The 18,711-nt window shown below is 38.2% G+C and overlaps 1 long non-coding RNA gene across 2 annotated transcripts in view; it reads right to left on the reverse strand.

Annotated features, from left to right (window-relative positions):
* The window catches only part of LOC103894512, a 12,375-nt gene extending 5,203 nt beyond the window's left edge, over positions 1-7,172 (reverse strand). Inside the window, exons 1-3 of one of the 2 annotated variants that reach the window (XR_657309.2) lie at positions 7,031-7,172; positions 1,948-2,021; positions 1,692-1,808 (exon numbers count right to left, since the gene is read on the reverse strand). This is a non-coding gene — a long non-coding RNA (uncharacterized LOC103894512). Of the gene's footprint in view, positions 1-1,691; positions 1,809-1,947; positions 2,022-7,030 lie in introns of those variants that run through there. The other variant, XR_657308.2, reaches the window with a different exon arrangement.
* Positions 7,173-18,711: the final 11,539 nt, after the last annotated feature.

The following is an 18,711-nucleotide window of genomic DNA, read 5'->3' on the forward strand; positions in this document are numbered from 1 at the left end:
AATATCGGTGTGTTATCAACATTATTCTCATCCTAAATCCAAAACACAGCACTGTACCAGCTACGAGGAAGAAAATTAACTCTATCCCAGCCAAAACCAGGACAGGGCCCTGTCCAATGCTCATTGAAATCAACAGGAATCATTATATTAACCTCAAGGGAAAATGGTTTGAACCTGTTAAATGTCTACAATTCTATGTGACGAGCTATGTGCATCTCTCACAATATGATGAAATGGTTATGCTATAACTGTCTGTAAATAATCAAGGAAGCATTCAGCATTATGCCAGAGAGGATATGCAAAGGGGAATTTGAGCTTTTCTGATTCTGAGATGGTTAGACTGGTACTAAATAGCCACAAGATAGAGAAGAATCAAACCTTCTGTTCCCAACCATCTCCTATGTAACTGTTACATATGTTAATGTATATTTTGTGATCACTGGATCTGTGTATCAGGCAATAGCAGTGGGGCTTTTTTATGGCTATGTATGCTATTGGATTCAGATATGTCACATTTTAAAAAATTTGCTGTATTACAAGCACTAAGGATATTGGCACAGTTGCCAAACTTACAGACTATATTGACAATTTCCTTTTATAACCACTGGTATAAGTTGGTCTGCATTTACCAAGCCATGGTATCTTCTCTGTATGAGGAACACTTAAAGTTTTTTGCACAAGTCACAACCAAAGTTAAATGGTGCTCCCTTCATGCCACCAGCTGATGAACACAGAGCCAAATTTTCAGCAGAGAACCTCACTGCATGTGTACAATTATTAATGCTGAAGATTTGCATCTGCTTTCAAGAAATAGGTGCCTGCGGGACTAAACATAGATAATGCACAGAAAAAATGCAGGCACGGAAGATAAGCATCTTGGACAAAATTATGCCCCTCAAGTTTCCTAGCCTCCTAAATTGTTAGTGCTACATTACTGGTCAGCAGTGACGCAAATCAGAGTTGGCGACTAAGCCCAATATGCAGGAGCCTACCTCATTCAAATTTTCATGCATCCTTTTAAGCCATCTACTGCTGCTGTCAGTCCTTTTACCTTCTGTGCCTTTCTGGCTCATGAACACATCAGGACTATTCTAAACACACCACTCCTCCCATTACTTTGGTGGTGCCTGTAAGTAGCCTGACTCCTAGAAATAAAACTCACAAGATACAAAAACATGAAATGGCATTTACATGTCTGTATCGCACTGTGGGTTTTTTTATCTATAATGACATGTTTTCAGAATAAGAAGAAAAACGTTAACGTTTAGCCCACTAACTGTATTTTTTTGCTGATAGGTCTCAGCAGAGAGCAAACTGGTATTTAGGTACAGAAAATGAATTATCTGAAGCCAAATGTAATTTTATTTTGGTGGGCCAACAATCAATAGAGCAAATGCACAGTCATTTCAGTAATTGCCACAGCTTCATGACAAATACTTACTAGAAACTCATGGCTAGTAGTCTCTTTCAGCATCCTGTATTACAAAGGTGCTCAGGACTAGAACCAGTATGTATCTTTAATGTATGTTAGCTCAAATGTTCAGAGACACGTGCAAATTAAGCAAGCATATATGCAATTATTTTTTTTTAATATCTAAGGTCGTAAGTCAGATCGTCTCATCTCATCTTGTGTAAAAACCTTAGAGTGGAAAAAGAAGTTTAAGTCTGCAACTTTCACTTTACCTGCTACATAAAAGGTAGCAGGGCCCATTAAGTTGGTAAAACCACATATGAGAACCTGAAGATACTACTCCTAAGATCTAAAGGCACGAGACCACCTTCTCATATGGAGCTTATTGCCTCCATTCCTGCAAGACATCATCGTTATAGGATCCCTACTGCAATTAGCTCTGCCTCATGAAACTGCAGTAGCAGCAGTAAATCCTGCTTTGATAACTGTTGAGCAAAAGAGGGCTCCCCTCTGGGGTCTGTCTGCTGCTTTCATACCTTCTGCTCTCTTGCTTAGTCCAGAGAACTTTGTTCAGCACAAAACACTGGGAGCGTAGATGTAGCATTCCCACCTGTAAATGAAGGAAGAGATGTTGTTATTACAATAATGATCTAGAATCAGACTGCCAAATACCTCAGTCCACAACCGATCTTCCAAAGATTAGATGGTCTGGGCTGTGTTCTGTGAGAGCAGCTCAGTGTGATCAAAGGTGCTGCATATAGAGTTCTATCGTCTGACGAGGTGAGGAAGAATCCAGACTCAGAAATGATGCAGGAGAGATGAAATGCCAGCAAGGTGCTTCACAACTCCAAAAACTAAAAGCTGCATCCCTAATAAGAAAATTGTGGCTATTTCAATATGAAATGATCATGAGTTTTAACTATGGTTCACCATAGCGTTTTGGACCCTTTTTGAAGACTGAATACTGCCCTACTTGGGGAGATTTGTGTAATTTTTAGGGCCTTTTGAAGCTCATGTAAGACCTGATATTAGTCTATTTTTAAAATGCCTTTTAGGAAACAAAGGGCGGTGCAATCACCAATTGTGAGGAGGATTACAGAGGAAAAAGGTAAAAAGCACACTTTTCAAATGTATACGACTTAGTAAGCCACTAATTTGCCACAAGAGGTGAAATCCTGTTTTGCTTAGATACTTCCGGATTTTTTACCAATGGCCATTTGTCTCAGGGTTTTCAGTTATGCAGATCAGACACCTGGGAAACTGAGAACGTCTTCATTTCCTTTTTTGTTCTGAAAGAAGAAATATTCTTTATAATATCCGAGGGAACGTTCAAAGTATGAGAGAAACTTTAGATACCATTTTTCCTTCGAAGGAAAGCTATTCTTTTATATAAAGGCAAAAAACCCCCCACACATTTGAAGGGTGTTCAATCAAAACAAACGTAGCCTAGAGTGTTGTTGGGAGAATAGAAATTTCTTCTGCCAGAAATCTTTCCTAAAGGTAATGCCTTCTTTAAGCATCCTTTTTCAAACGTAACAGAAAGAAAAAAGTAAGGCCTTTACTTGTATAATTAGCAAAGCTTGCGAGAAGAAAGGGAATAAAATATTATACACGTGTTTTTGCAGGGTAGGAAATGGAAAGAAGAAAATAATTCTGGTTGAAAAAAACCCAGCCCAGTCATAATTGTACATTAAAGAAACACTGTCGTGCACCTGTCTGTACAGGAAGAACATGACTGCAGTTGGTCAGACCCAAAGAAAGACACAGAGTTCATTAATTTGAAATGAGAGCGAGAATGCCTACAAAAGCGCAAAGATACCTTCAAGCAGCGAGTGACTGATGGCAACCTTTGGAAATTGTTTTCAAACCTCCTACTGTGAACATAGAAGTTCAGAGTTACAGACGATTCCTAACACCTAAACCAGGAGTATTGTTAGCTTGGTTCAAAGTGCCAGTGTGTAAATGCAGCCAGGTTATGCTTGGGTTTTTTCCTTGTTTACAGTCGTCTCAATCTGGAGCAAAGTTATTTTAGTTGGCAGAGACTAGACCCAAAATATTAATGGTAAAACCTTCCGTTAGACCAATCTTACAGCATGGTACCTTCAATGAACTAGATTCTCTTCTGCATCCAGGTTATGCTGCACTCAGCAACAAGAGGGAACCTTTGGAATCTCTCCAGTTCGTGTCCTTGCCTAGGCACAAGTTAATGCTGTATTTTAGTACGAGCATCACGGTATCACATGTGCCGTCCTTTTTACACTTGCCTGATCTTCCTGCTCTTAATGCTGATGGATCTTAGAGGCCATGGGAAGGAAAGCTGGCAGGCTGGCTAGACTGGGTCCATATGCGTAAGGGTTTGCACCGCATTTGAGATAATCCCTAAGGACCTGAGGACAGTTTATGCCTCTTCTGTCATGTCTGACCACAGAAGAGACAGAGTATTTGTCCCATTAACCAGTGACTGGGTCCAGAATAAAATCTCAAGCTTCCTCTGCCCACAAGCAGTATAAGACTGGACATGGTCGTTCGAAGCAGCCAGGTACTCATACTCCTAGCTGTCACATTTACTTATTCTGACGGCATACACAAAATGGATAACAAAATGCAAAAAGTGTCCAAGTAGACTCATGCTTGCAACTCTCCAGATTTGCATATGTGGCTGCAATAACTGCGTATACAACTGAAACACAGCTCTGTTCTGCAAAATGCTAGCCTTACACATTGTTTTCCTAACCCATTCTTAACTGAGATTCTTCATTTTACACTGTGAGCACACACTACATCTGTTCTCGTTAATCAAACAGCATAACTGTGTATTGCAAATACAATAATCTGACTGTTCTTTCCTGAAATGGTTGTTCTGTGTACCAAGGAATTTTAAATTAAAAAAAAAAAATCCAATCTAGTTGTGTTTGGCCACATGCAGCCACATTAACTTAAAAAAAGAACAAATAATGACTGATGCGCACTGATGTTTCCAAAGTTTTTGTGATCTTCCATTTTTCTGCTCCCATGCTAGTGAGTTTGAACTGCTTCCCACAAGCAAAGTATGAGTAAACATTTTCAGAATACATCTCTCACCCTGAGGATTCACACTTGATTTTGATACAAAATGTTATTAACATTAGCTCCTAGTACAAAAGGTCTTGATCAATAATTGTTTCTAACTGTCTATCTTGTTTCTGTGTATCTTCTAAGACACTTTTGGGCTGCTGCCAATACATTTTGGTTTGTAAGCACATAACAGTGTATCATACACCTCAAATCTGTGTGGGTTTATCTTATCTTTTCATTAGGTAGAAGATTTTTTTTTTTTATCTGCATAGATTAGATTAGTTTAAGGTCACCCAAAGAAAAGGGAAAGGGAAAGGGAAAGGGGAAGGGAAAGGGGAAGGGGAAGGGGAAGGGAAGGGAAGGGAAGGGGAAAGGAAAAAGAATAAAACAAAATGGTAGAAAATGGAACCCCATATATTCTAACATAAGTCATCCTATCGTCACAACTAGCCACCTCTTCAAATCATTCTTACTGATTTTTAAAGTCTAGGAATACAAGAAACAGAACTAGACAACCTTAAAGGGGATCCTCTGAACACCAGCTCATATACTATCTCTTGACAGTTCTTCAAAAATACATTGTCACCACTCAGCCATAATATTCAAAAGGTCAAGTAGTATGGCCAGATGATCCTAAATATCTCTTTCAGTGTTTAATTCTTGAAGAAGCAAAATCACTGCATGTTTTTCCCTTTATTCCCTTTATTGACCACAGTGGAAATACCATCAGGTGTGAAAACAACAGAGAGACACAGAAGCTGGTCGTTTCTGATCTTTTATCTTGGAGTGAGCTATTTGTAAGATCTTGTACGGTGATTCCTAAGTATACCAAAACAACTAAAGGGGGAAAAAAATCATTTATTCTGTCATCACCTCAGTTAATATTAAACCTGAAGGCAAGAAGTATCACCTTAAGGGTGACAATAAGTAAGGTGACCCCTGTGAATTCCCCAATGACACCATGCTGACAATGGGGATATTTAACATACCATTGCAAGTACAGTCTTGAAAGCAGTCATGGGGCTCTGAATCAGACTGGATTAAGAGGGAAGGAGCTACCAACAATACTAAGAGGGCCAAGGGTGTAAGCGGGAAGCATGAAGGCAGTCCCTGGAGACTGTAAAATCAGCAAAAGTTAGTTTCAGTAATGAATAAGCATTCTGGTGTCTTGGCAATCATCAGCGGCTCCGTATCTCATCCATTCATTCAACTCAAACTTACAAATAAAACTTTCTTGTTGCATTCCTTTACTTGTTAAAAATCCTGAACTCAATATATTTTCATCACCCATGGTGGATTACCTCAGTGACAATGCACCACAGGGTGCATATTTACTGATAGCTATGATAAGAAAAATATAACTTTCTGCAACACTATTGTGAATATATTTTAAAACAACTGTCCTTTGGTAGTGGAGAAAGAATTGTGAGCAAGCTGTCCACAGGCAAAGAAAGCAGGAGCCGCTCTGCCACCTGCATACCTTTAAACCTTTATCTTGAAAGGACTAAGCAGGAACTCCAAAACAGAATGAATCACACACAACAGATCAAACATTTTTAAACTCGTAAAATCTATTTCCTGGTACATGATACTTTTGCCATAGCTACATTTTAGCTAATTTCTGAGTGAATTATATTTTCCTAGTGATCTGCATTCAGAACATTAGTAAAACATTAATCTTCAGGGTAAAATAAAAATCAAAGGAGTTTTTGAATGTTTGGAAAATAGTACAGAAAAAGAGGAAGTGGTGAGGAAGAAAAAGAAGCCTGCCTGGAGGCAGCAGGAGAGGTAACTCTTCTTTCTCCCTATTCTAGTTGATAAGGGAACACTCTCAGTTTCAGTGTTCATTCTACTCATTTAACGTTCGAGGCAACTTTCTGAGACAAAACATAACATGAGTCTTTGAACTCTTCATTGTTGAGAGTTAGTCTCTACCTCACCAGAAAAGGCAAAGAGCTTCCTCATAAAAATGTTGCTACCAAGACACAAATATCATCAGTTGGCTAATTGGGTGGGAGAGGTTAAGGGAGCAGGGCTCACACAGAAATCCTGCTGCATAGCAAGAACTGGCGTTTCTTGTGTGTGGTGCCTTAACCACACATTAGACCACGTTTGTTCAGAGAGATGAAATCCACTTCTGTAGCGAGAGTCATTCGAGTCTTGGATGAATCTTCAACCTGTAACCTCTAACTCAGGCTTCAACGGATTTAATTGGAACACAGCCCTAAAAAATCATCCAGCATTGATATGTTTTTAAGGCCATATACTTAAGACCATTATGCTTAACACATTATATTTAAAAGAAGTTCTGCAAAGTACATGATTTATATTAGATTCTCTCTTTCTCATGATCTACATTGTTTCACAAGATCTGTGCTAAAGATGGAATTTTGGAGGCAGAGCGAGTGGGAGGCTGTGAATAGTTTATTAAAAAAAGTTAATTAGAACTGAAATTATTCAGCATTTTGAGTCAAATTTGGCAAATAACTTGGGCTGAGTAAAAAAAAGGTGGGACTTAGGTGACCATTCACAAATCTAGCAAGGCAGAGAAGTCTGCGTACCTACCATGTCTCAGTAACACTGACATTCATCTCAATACAGCGACGTGTGGGTTCAAGTCTTCCTTCTGCTTGGTTCAGAGCAGGATTTTGGGAAGTGCAGTCTCCCATGTTCCAGGTGAATGCCTAATCACTGGTTTATGACTGACATCATCAGCAACAAAGATTCATATCTCTTATGAAAAGAAAGAAAAAAAATTGGTGATGTCTTGAGTTAAAATATTCAACTGGTCTGAAACAAATGAAAGATTCTAATTTTGGTTTGGGTTGTTTCTTTTCAAGTGAGAAAATTTCACTCCCTCCTTTCCCTTAAACTTACACCATGCAAGGCATTTACCTTCCTTTCCAGGATGAGCCTCCTAATTTCAACAAATGGACTTCTCATTTATGGTCTTAAGGGCGATTCATCTCACCTAACTTCAGATCCCTATGATGGACAAAATATCTTTGAATTTAATCCTCCTGAGATCACTTTTATGGAGTCATTCATCCAAGCTTTTCCATATATCTGCTGTCCAAAAAGATGAATCACAAGTAGGTGGCCTGCTTTCCCCAGTAGACTATCAGGGGTGATGAGCAGGGAGTGCATTTCCATGGTAGTTATCTGTATTTGGTGACGTGAATCCCATCCTTGACGGGATCCTTTTTCCCCACCTAAGATTGATATTAAAAGCAAACATAAAACCCTTTCATAATCCTGTAGCTTTGCTCTGATACCAAGATACTTTAGAAAACAGACAAATTGGTAACTGGTTATTCTAGCCCTCCTTTTGATTTCATAAATGCAAATTAAAAATACTTATCTCTGCTGTATAAAGACTTGGCATGTTTAAATAACTATTATCCTTTAAATATATTTCAGTGATGTAGGAATCATTATTCTAACAGATAGAATAGGCATTAAATCCACAGGGGAGTCATTAAAAGATGGCTATTTCTCTCTGTTTGACCGAAGCAGCAGTTGTAATGTATTTATTCAGGATTTAGCAAATGGAATTCAATTAGAACTGAAATGGTGTTAAATTGAGTAATTCCTATTGTATTTGTCTGACAGACAGGAGTGGCATGACCTGAAAAGTTAAAAGGAACAGTATTCAGTCAGGATTTCTGTGTTCTGTAGCACTTGTTGACAGAATGTCACTAAACAGGTATATATCCTGCTTAACTTCTTAATCACCTGCTTAACACCTGTAGTAAAAAATAAGGACCAAAAAACGTTTATTGACATTATGTGATAAAGTCACACCTTAATAGGAATAATCTCCTTTATTCATAGTGGCTGAAATAGAGCTTAACATTTATTGTATTACAGTCGTGTTTGAATCAAGTGTTCTGATAGAAATCCATTCTATGCAACAAGAAAGAATTAAGTATTACACAATATCTTGTTTCTCTGGAACAGTTTTTATCCAGGGACAATGTGATTTTAAGGTATGCAGCAAAATACTGTCTTTTCTTTTTAACGTAGTATGAAGGCATGTGTATTTAGCACCTTCTATACAAGCGTGTACATCTACATAGATAAAATGTAGAAAGCTACAAGGACGTGCAATGCATATGGACGAAGAAGGTCAAACATTGAGTATACTGTATATAAGGCAAGACATTACATACGATGTGGTATAGGTGAGTGTCATAAAACAAGGCAGGTACGCGACTTCCCTATTTTTGTAAAACCTCTTCAACGTGAACAGATGGGGCTGGGGTGGCATTTCCTGTGATTATCCGTGGGGAATGCAGCCTGATGCCATTGAGCACCAGACGCTGCTACTCATCAAGAAAGTTGCATCCGTTAATGCATTTGCTTGTCTGTCCCTCATGTTGTGCATCTTTCACACACACAAAAAAATCAGCCTGGAAATGACAACTGGCACATGTCGAACATAGAGGAAAACAAAGAAAAATTACATGAGAATGATCTAGTAAATGTATGAGCCTTGTTAAGGAAATAGCTATGCTAACAATCCACTCGGATACTTTAGGCACTGCCTCAGATCTTCCACAGTAAAATACCGCATTAAAGCAGTAATCATAGTAAAGGACTTTACACAAGGTGGATATAAATATTTTTTTTAATAGTGGCAAGTTAAACAGTCCTCTTGTTTTGGTTCTGAAACGCAGAATGTGACCTCAGATGGGGGACATAATTATATCATGCTAACAATCCACTCGGATACTTCAGGCACTGCCTCAGATCTTCCACAGTAAAATACCGCATTAAAGCAGTAATCATAGTAAAGGACTTTACACAAGGTGGATATAAATATTTTTTTTAATAGTGGCAAGTTAAACAGTCCTCTTGTTTTGGTTCTGAAACGCAGAATGTGACCTCAGATGGGGGACATAATTATATTTTACTTTTCTATTATTTCTATGGTTCAGATCTTTCTAGCCTTAAGCACCTATATGATTTCCCTCACATTAGTATTCCTCCTAGTTGCCAAATCTCTAATTCAACAAAATACTAAAGCTCATGCTTAAACTTGAGCATGTGCTTTACTGCTGGTGGCTGAAAGGGACTGGGATGTTAGTTGGACTTAAAGGAAATAAAAACCGGGTCGTGATCCTGACAAAAGGGTTTCATTGTAATTAGCATGCAAGTAATGAATTTTCACAGGAACAGAAGTTGCTCAATCAGGTCAATAGAATTCACAGCTGAATAAAGCTAGATTTTGTTTGTTCTTTTTAAAATGTAGATGTGATTGGTGATACTAAAAGGCATTTCAGAGAGCATTTTGGTGAGCAATTTTTAGGGGACCAAATCCAAAGCTCCCATTTCAGAAAATGGGTCCATTGTTTGCCTAATTTAATACACTTGCAATGACTCTGTACCAAAAATCGCTTTTGATGAGTATACACTAAATATCCATTATTAAATATGGAAGTATAACATTTATAAGAAGCATTTTACAACTTTAACCTCCATTTGCTGAAAATACTTCCATGTGATTTTAATATATAAAGAATTATACTGTTTAGGAGGAAGAATTATGCCTTTAGCTGCTCTCTAAAATATTCAGATGTTCAGAAAAGGAGGCAAACATATGATAAAAATCCCGCTGGACACCACAGTTCCCTTTGGAGCACTGGAAAGCAGATGGTGTCTTTAAAAAACAAGACAAGATCAGTCTTACAAAAAAATCGGATGCCATCCATTTTCCAGGAAAAATCACTGGCAACTAATAAGTTCACACAATAAACTTCTGCTGACTCAAGAAACATATTAAAGAGTTTAAAATAAAGAAAATTATCTAGAATATTTCAAGGGAGAAATAACCTAAGGTTCAATAAAATTATTTGTTTCATAACTATTATCATCTTCACATCAATCCAGACCTATTTCCAAGACAAAAGATGAAACGATAAAAGCTCCAGGAGGTGAAAACATCATCTAGAAATTTAGGAAAAGAAAACAATACTGTTCTAAAATCCTTAAATTAAAGATAAATCTGGAAGTACAAAACACAAAAAATTGCAAAGCATTAAGAGATGCAATTTTGGATACATAAAACAGGCATCAGTTACTTCTAAAGTCCGTAAGTTTAAGAGCACAGAGCCGTTTCCAGGATAGCTGCTGGACACTGTGCATGGCAATCATTTGCCCTGTTTGTAAAATGTCATGTACCACTCCACATAGAAAGCAACAGAACTGCTATTATATTGTATGTATAGATTCAACATGACATCTCTTTTTTTCCCAATATATACTGAAAAATTAAAACCACACTTTTTTTTTTTCAGGAATATATCAGTCTGTGGACTTCACTAAAGCAGGAAAAAGCTCATGAAGTCAAATTCTGTAATTGGATTTTATAAGGGAGAGTAAAGTACGAGAGACTATATAATGTAAATTTTAAGGACACTAAAGACATTTCTACTTATACATTCAGAAGGAGAGAAACCGTAACTGTGAAAGTCATCTGATCACAGCAGGAATGAATTTTCATTTGTTGTTTCCATATGCATCACTGGATAATCGGCCAGTTGCGTTATTGCAGGGGATGAATATTCCTCAAAAATGTGAGATATGGACATAATACAGAAAATCTCCTGAGTAAAACACTCCACTGACATACACTGGTGCAGTTCCACTAATTCTGATACCGTAATTACAGTATATATAATTAAAAAAGAATCCAAATTCTTACTTCTAAACACCAAAATGTATTGACGTGTCACAGGTGGGGCTGTCCTTCTCTTTGTATCTGCCATTGAGACGCAGCCAACATTTGAAAACAACGCACTACGTGTTAAAATGAGATGCAACACCTTCAAGAAGCATTTAGGGGTAGGAAGTGGGGAGTACTATATACTGCTGAATATTTAAAACAAGATTTGATGAGGCAAATATACTTGTGCTGCTAGAGACAAAACACCAACTGCTGTAAAAGGTGGTGTGGATCTTTCATGCCCAAAAGCCCCATTTTAAGTCCTGATCTGAATCCTTAACGCTTGTAGCTAGACAGTGAATCCATGCCACCTTTGCCCACCTCAGGGAGCTTCAGAGCTAAAACCCATAAACCTCTTTCCTCTCTGAGTAAAGGGGCTCTTCTTCTGCCTTAGGGCTAACCCTTCTGTTGGTGGGGCTGCCGTGTGCTGCTATTGATGGAATGACCCTCGAATCTAGGTACCATTTTTTTGAGTTTTGTAGATAGATATCTACAGATAGATCTCTATCATAAGCATACAAGGAAAAGAATGGCCTATGACAAAAATCTGATTCCCAGTTCTTTTAATGTGACCTTGAGGAACTTGTATCTGTAATATAAAGATAATAACAACAATATAGTGTTTACAGAGGGTTTATAAAAGATAAATTCTTAACGTGTGTGAAGTGCTCAGATACTCCAGGAACAGACACATAGGGATGAACATTTAAGATAGGTATTTTTCAGCCTGGGCCATAGGCAATTCATACAAATGCAAACCAACAAAGGAAAAAAAGGTAGAAGAAAAAAGAATGGACTTTCCACAGAAGCTTCCTGACTGCCACATTCCAGTCCTGCAAAAGTAATTTAAACTGAAAATCATTTCCATTCTGAACCTTTCACAGGCCTTTCACGGGGCTCGTTTTAGCTTCTTTCATAACAATTCTGCATTTGGCTCATTTTCCCCTCCCTTCTTTCTTTTAAATCACAGTCAAACTTAGATAATAAAAGTCGAAAATAGAGAGATAAAGACTTTCTGCTACATTTTTCTTATTCAGGTTAGAAGATAATTCTGTTTGCTTGGTTCAGGTAATATTCCAGTTGTATTGCAAGCTGCCGCAGAGGAATGAAAAATTGATTTTCTTCTTGTAAAGTATAACGTACATGAACACCTATAATCTTTATACATTTACAGTGATTTTAAAAAAGGCCACATAGTACATAAGCATGTTAAAATCATAAAATATTCTACAGGCCTTACTGTCTTTAGGCTCCTTCAAGCTGAGGCTGTGATATCTGCAGATGCAGAACCAAAATGCAAGCTTACACGTATGGATTGGGTGCTGCTCTGCCTGCCTGCACCCACTGAAACTGCTTACAAGGGCATGCTGGATGCAGACTTTCCAGTCGCATTCTTGGGTACTCACTGCAAATTGTAGCACAATTTCTCTAGGAGGTCCAGAACATATGGAAACACGTAGATGTACACCTAGAAAGTGTAACTGTTCACCTTTATTGTTGCTGTGGTCTGTGTTAGTGCTTTTCTCAAAAGCAGAGGACCAGGCAGGCAGACATGAGGCTAGCTATTTCTCTTGACCCGCTGCTGCACATTGAATCAGCTCAAACCCTCACATGGGAGATGAATTTTTTCTTTCCCAGAGAGTAAGTGACTTTCAGATCTGTTAATTTAGTCTTTTTCACCTGTTAGATCTGAATTTTCCTATTCAAAGTTACTCTGTGTTCATCAGAATGTAGTTTCAGAGATTCAGAGCCAAGCGTGTGAGGTGCCTGGGAAAGAAGTGCGAGATCTTTCCTTTTACCTCATTCCTTCCCAGTCAACTGGGTTTCAAATTCAGCTTATCAAAACTTGAGTCATGAAAATTACTGACTCTTCGCAAACACAAAGCTTTGAGTTAACTTTGTATTGAAATGTCACCAAGATACTATTTATCAACTTAATTAAGGTGTAGAGAACAACAGATACTTATTTTTCTTCCTAGCAAGCAGGTTAAAGAATGTTAAAAATTATATTATCACAATTGGAAAATATGCCATAGTAAAATATGGCAACGGGGTGTGTGTGTGTGTGTGTTGTGTATTATAAAACTGAATGCATTTAAATGATATTTATCATGTGGGCCTGCCACTTTACTGCGTGATGTGTTACAGCCTGAACAACAACATGGTTCATCATTTGAGTTTGCATCCTGTCATAGCATCGATACAACTACAGCCTTCATTTTGCTGGGCAAAAAAATGCCACAGCCTGGTGCAAAGGGAGCCGGGCAGGTATGTGGCAGCAGACCGTCAGACGGTTTAGGGCTTGTCTTCATGGGCAAATTAACCACTGTAACCACACCGGTATACTTACAACACTGGAGTTAGAGCTGTATAATTCCCCATGTGGAGAATCTTACTCTGTAATCAGAATGCCTTTTCTTTGTTCTGCTTATGTTGCTTTGAAAGGTATAATTATACCAATATAGTTACATTGATGAATTTCTCCATGTAGACAAGTCCTTACATAATGCCAGGCTCGTTTATTTCCCAATGAAATATTACAACTTTAAAAGCTATCATTGTTTCATTTACTTGTTTGGCATTTACCTTCTTTTTTGGTGTTGATGTTGCTTGACATATGATTCAATCAGTTGTTAGATAGAACAATTATTCCCCTAAACTGCTATTAGAAATGCCATCTATTTTCTTTTGTTAATTTCTCTGCGTCAAAGTTATTAACTATCCAATCAACTAATGTTGTAACTACCACACATTTCAGTGCTGAATGATATATACTTGCACCAAACATAAAAGGCAAACCCTGACTCTCTTTCCCAGAGACCAATCCTTCTTCCCCCTTGTTAGTATTCTTTGCATTTCTTTGTTATTCTATGCCTACAACTAAACGAATTTAAATAATTTGCTAAAGCTATTTATATTATATTATCAGCGAGTCTGTTATTTTTTTCATATACTATCAAGCATAGATCCAAATGCAGGATAAAACCCCTCAAACTACGCAGAAACAATTTTGAAGAATTTGCTTATAAACTATCCGTGAAGATGCGCATTGCAACTGGCGACACAGACTGCCCGTGGCAGTAGCTTCCTTTAGTTCCCATTTGTTTCATCAAATAAAGATGGTAATATAAAAATCAGTGCTTGAATCTGCGCTCTCCAAGCCTTTGTAAGCCATTTTATGTTTAGGTCACTACAGTATTTTGAATGTTGTAAAAGGCGGATTGTTGCAAAAGGTGCGACGGGGGTTGAACAGTCTGCAAATTTTAAACACAAGGTGAATACCCTGCAAACTAAACCAAAAGTGAAACAAAAAATCCAAGTTTATGAAATAAATCGAAAGAAATAAATGCAATCTTAGCCAGCTAGAACAAGCTCCAGGACTTTTCCCCCCACTTAACCAAAGCATTGGTAACATGGATGTGTGCTAACCAGCAATTAGTCCACGTATGCTAAGTTGATTTGACTAATCTGAAATATTCTTAGCAAAGCCACATAACTATCTTAAGCTAACGTTAAATGCCTGATGTCCCGCAAAAACAAGTAATGCTAAAATGCTTCCTTAACTGCCTTCAACATTAGGGCAGATCGGTCAAGTGAATGGTCAGTGAAATATAAACAGCAACACTTTTCCCAGCAGAAGAGTTTAACATCTTTTATAATCATGGGTCAAATATCTGTATCCCCTTTTTACCGGTAGTGAAAGTAAGGTGCAAAGGGTGATTACTGTGATACCAGTATTCATAGAAAAGGCAACCTAGTAGGACCAAGGTCTCCTAAATCTTCTAGCTGCTTTTCTAATATTAAATATCCAAAAGATATGGGGAAAAAGAGTAGACAGGTGGGGAAGAGAGGAGGAGAAGATGGCAAAGACAGAAAGAACCCCAAATGAAGGAAGGAGTCAGTAAAAAAAGAAGTAAGGATATAAAATCATTGTGTTTCTTTAAAAATCTGTTTAAGGTCACCGTCTGATCTGTTTATTGGTCAAACAAATTAAGCAACAAAAGTAAAAATTAACGACTGCTGGTGAGATAGTCAACCCCACCCAACAACCCACCTCCTAATAAAAACCTGTCCATCACTTCCTTTTCAAGTGTGACAGTTTCTCCAGCTACCGCAAGCTTGTTTGTCCCTAGCATTTTGTTCCTCTCTCCTCTGTACACTTAATTGGCCTTTACACTTAAGCCCACTCCAGTTTTGCCAAATATAATAAATATAGCTTTGCTATTTACCAATTCTCAGGACTTCAGGGAGTGCCGAGTTCCCTGGGAGCAAAGCAGTTTCATTTAGAAGCAACTGATGAGCAAAGACTGCTCTTTCCCGGGCTGGGAGGCAAAGAGGCCAAGCCACACCTTGCTCAAATATTCCCCTTCACACTGACTAAAATGTGCTGGGCAACCTCCTTAAAAGTAGCTGCTGCCTAAGGTTTGCCTATCAAATCTTACAGCAAGATGAGGTAATGGAAAGGAGCACAGGAAAGGAACAAAACCCCATATATCCCCCAAAGCCTGAAGTGTTCCCCAAGCATAATTTCATGGGATTTCCCATGGACTGCCTAACCGGTTCTGCACTGCGGGCCTGACCTGCAATAAGAGCAGTACAAAAACCTGTGTTAACAGAAGTGGCAATGCAATCTCTTTTTTTTTAATCAGATGTCAAGAGGAAACTTCATCATGACAATGCAAAGAGGCAGTGATGGCCAGCCAGGTATTTGTTGCTTTTCACTGCAAAAACTTTGTTCTCCATGTCTCAAAAGGTGTCTCAGTTACCCTGGAGAGGTAATTCTAGCTTTTGGGAAGCCCAACTCTGTACGACCTGACCTTCCCCATCCCTAATTGGATATTTCAATATAAAGAGACGTTATATCCATTTTACAACTTCAGCAAGGTGAGAAGTAACATCTTATGATTTACTGTCTTCCTTAGCAGTGTAGCATAACACAAGTGCCATCCATCTCTGGCATACATACTGTAATATTTGCCCCAACGTGGACATGAATTCACAACCTTCTCTATACATTAAATATTAGGAGTTCTTGAGTGTTACTGCACTTTGTCAAAATTAAATCCCCATAGCAAAGGGACATCATAAATTAATATGAAAATAAAATTGCTCAGCAACTTTCACAAACTAGGATACAGTGACCAAAACACTGTTTCTTCCGAAGACAGCAAGGCAAAACAATAGCCCCTTTGCATTCAAAGCACTAATGTAACCAAACAATAACTGCTGCTATTAATGTGACTTTGGAAGGTGTTCTTCCAAAGCTTATCAGAAAACCTGTGACGGGTTTTGCTGTGACTTTATTTAACACCCTAGTCACTCACTCTGTCAGGATTTGCTTCTTACTTGTTACTGTAGATGTTCCAACCTCTTGCAGATTGATGTTTCACAAACATTGCAAGCAGTATATTGGATTTGTCAAACAATTCTAAACTTGCCAAGTTTCTGACCATAACTTAAACCTACTTTTGCTCCCTCAAAAGCAAAAAATAAGGAAACAGAAAAAACAAGCCCAAACCCAAACCCGTCTCTGAAATGCTACCAGTGAACTCTGGGCAGATTATCTAAGTTAACTGCAGTTTATCTAAGCACGCATAGCCTGGGATGAATTCTCTGCACGCTCAGCACTCCCCACCAGCCCTCCATTTGGACATTCTTGGACACAGGCTGAAAGTGGAGCTGCTCACACTGCACAGCAGGCACAGAGCCAGTGTAAAACAGTTAGCTTGCACTATGTTCACACTCTGATACTTGAAACCAGGGTGGTTTGTGCAAAAGAAAGCAGAGGGAGGATTTAGTGTTACATAAGTATTGATCTCTTCCTCTCGTTTCTCCCCCTCTAACGCTACATTCAATTAGAAATGAGTTTTGCCTTTTCCCGACCAGACCGCTGTTTGCCCAGAGCTGACTGGGAAAAGCAAATGTTCCTTCAAAACCTGTAAGTGCCTCTATCACCAGTCCAAACAGCAAACAAAGCCACTGCTCTGTTCTGCAGCGATTGCTCCAATCTTCACCAACCATCAGCAGCCCACACTAGGTGGAACATCCTTCCTGCTGAGCTGCTTCATACTCAGTTGTTCAAATCATAAATGAAGCCCTTTCACATTTTCAATCTAGTATTTTTCATTTAAACATACAACTTGCTGATCAGTTACATAATTTGAATTAATCATATTCCTGACTCGGATGAGAGGCTAGATGTGGTGGTAATGAAATCACTTTGGACTGACGGTGGATTTGAGCATGGCTTCCTTCCAGCCCTGTGTTTGAGGAGAATATGGCAATTGCCTGAAGCAGAAAGATCTCTAGGAACGTGATCTAAAGGTCACAGTTATATAGGAAAACACCAACTGACCGTATTGAACTCTGGATCCAGCAGTGAGATCCTTTTCTTCATAGAGCAGCACACCATTGAAACTCACTGCTAGTCTGGGTGCATATTTTTTCTGTTTACCCTGCTTTAACTTGCATGTGCCCTTTGAAAGCCACATTGAGCGCTGGATTTCAGAGCAAACAGCTCTCACAACTGACTGACCCATAGAACGACTTACACAGCTTTCAATGGCAATATACAACGATGATATTTATAGCCAGCCAGGGCCAACAAAGATAGAAACACATAGCTGGGCTTGACAGCCCTGACTAATGGCAAATATCATTAAAGACGCAGGCAGTGACATTAGTAGTCAGTTAATAACAACACAAACTATCTTTAGGAAGAAGGTGAGGTTAGGAATCATATGGAAGAGATTTGTCTTTATTTCTATCTGCACAACTTTCCATGCATTATTTTGCAAACCACAGTCAGCTGGACAGCCTAAACTTAAGTCAGATGTACTCAACTACAGACTAATTTAAAGGTATATAAACTGGCTAACTTAGGGATTTGGGACAGCTTAGGGGTGGCAGTATGTAACTCAGTGCAGGTGAACTTACCAGGTAAGAAGTGTACATGCTGTGACTGCAGGGTATGCAGACCCTGCAGTGATCTACTGCACCTCTGCAGGCATGGGTAGGAAAAACCCCCCGAACTTCCAGGGTTCAGACAAAACTCCTAGCAACCATGACTGATTTTTTTTTTTTTTTTTTTTTTTTTTTTTTTTTTTTTTTTTTTTTTTTTTTTTTTTTTTTTTTTTTTTTTTTTTTTTTTTTTTTTTTTTTTTTTTTTTTTTTTTTTTTTTTTTTTTTTTTTTTTTTTTTTTTTTTTTTTTTTTTTTTTTTTTTTTTTTTTTTTTTTTTTTTTTTTTTTTTTTTTTTTTTTTTTTTTTTTTTTTTTTTTTTTTTTTTTTTTTTTTTTTTTTTTTTTTTTTTTTTTTTTTTTTTTTTTTTTTTTTTTAAAGAATCAGCTTCCAGTCAGACACCTGCAGAAGGGCCGTGTTTCTGTAAAGACCTGCTCATCCAGATATGGCCCAGTTGTCAAAACCTTAGCAGCTATGGCCCAGTTGTCAAAACCTTGGCAGCTATACAACCCTCCTGAAAATTCAAGCCCTTCTTTGGTGCCTGAGCAGAAACGAAAAGC

This window comes from Aptenodytes forsteri, unplaced genomic scaffold (assembly GCF_000699145.1).
Source record: "Aptenodytes forsteri isolate BGI_AS27 unplaced genomic scaffold, ASM69914v1 Scaffold47, whole genome shotgun sequence".
NCBI classification, from domain to species: domain Eukaryota; kingdom Metazoa; phylum Chordata; class Aves; order Sphenisciformes; family Spheniscidae; genus Aptenodytes; species Aptenodytes forsteri.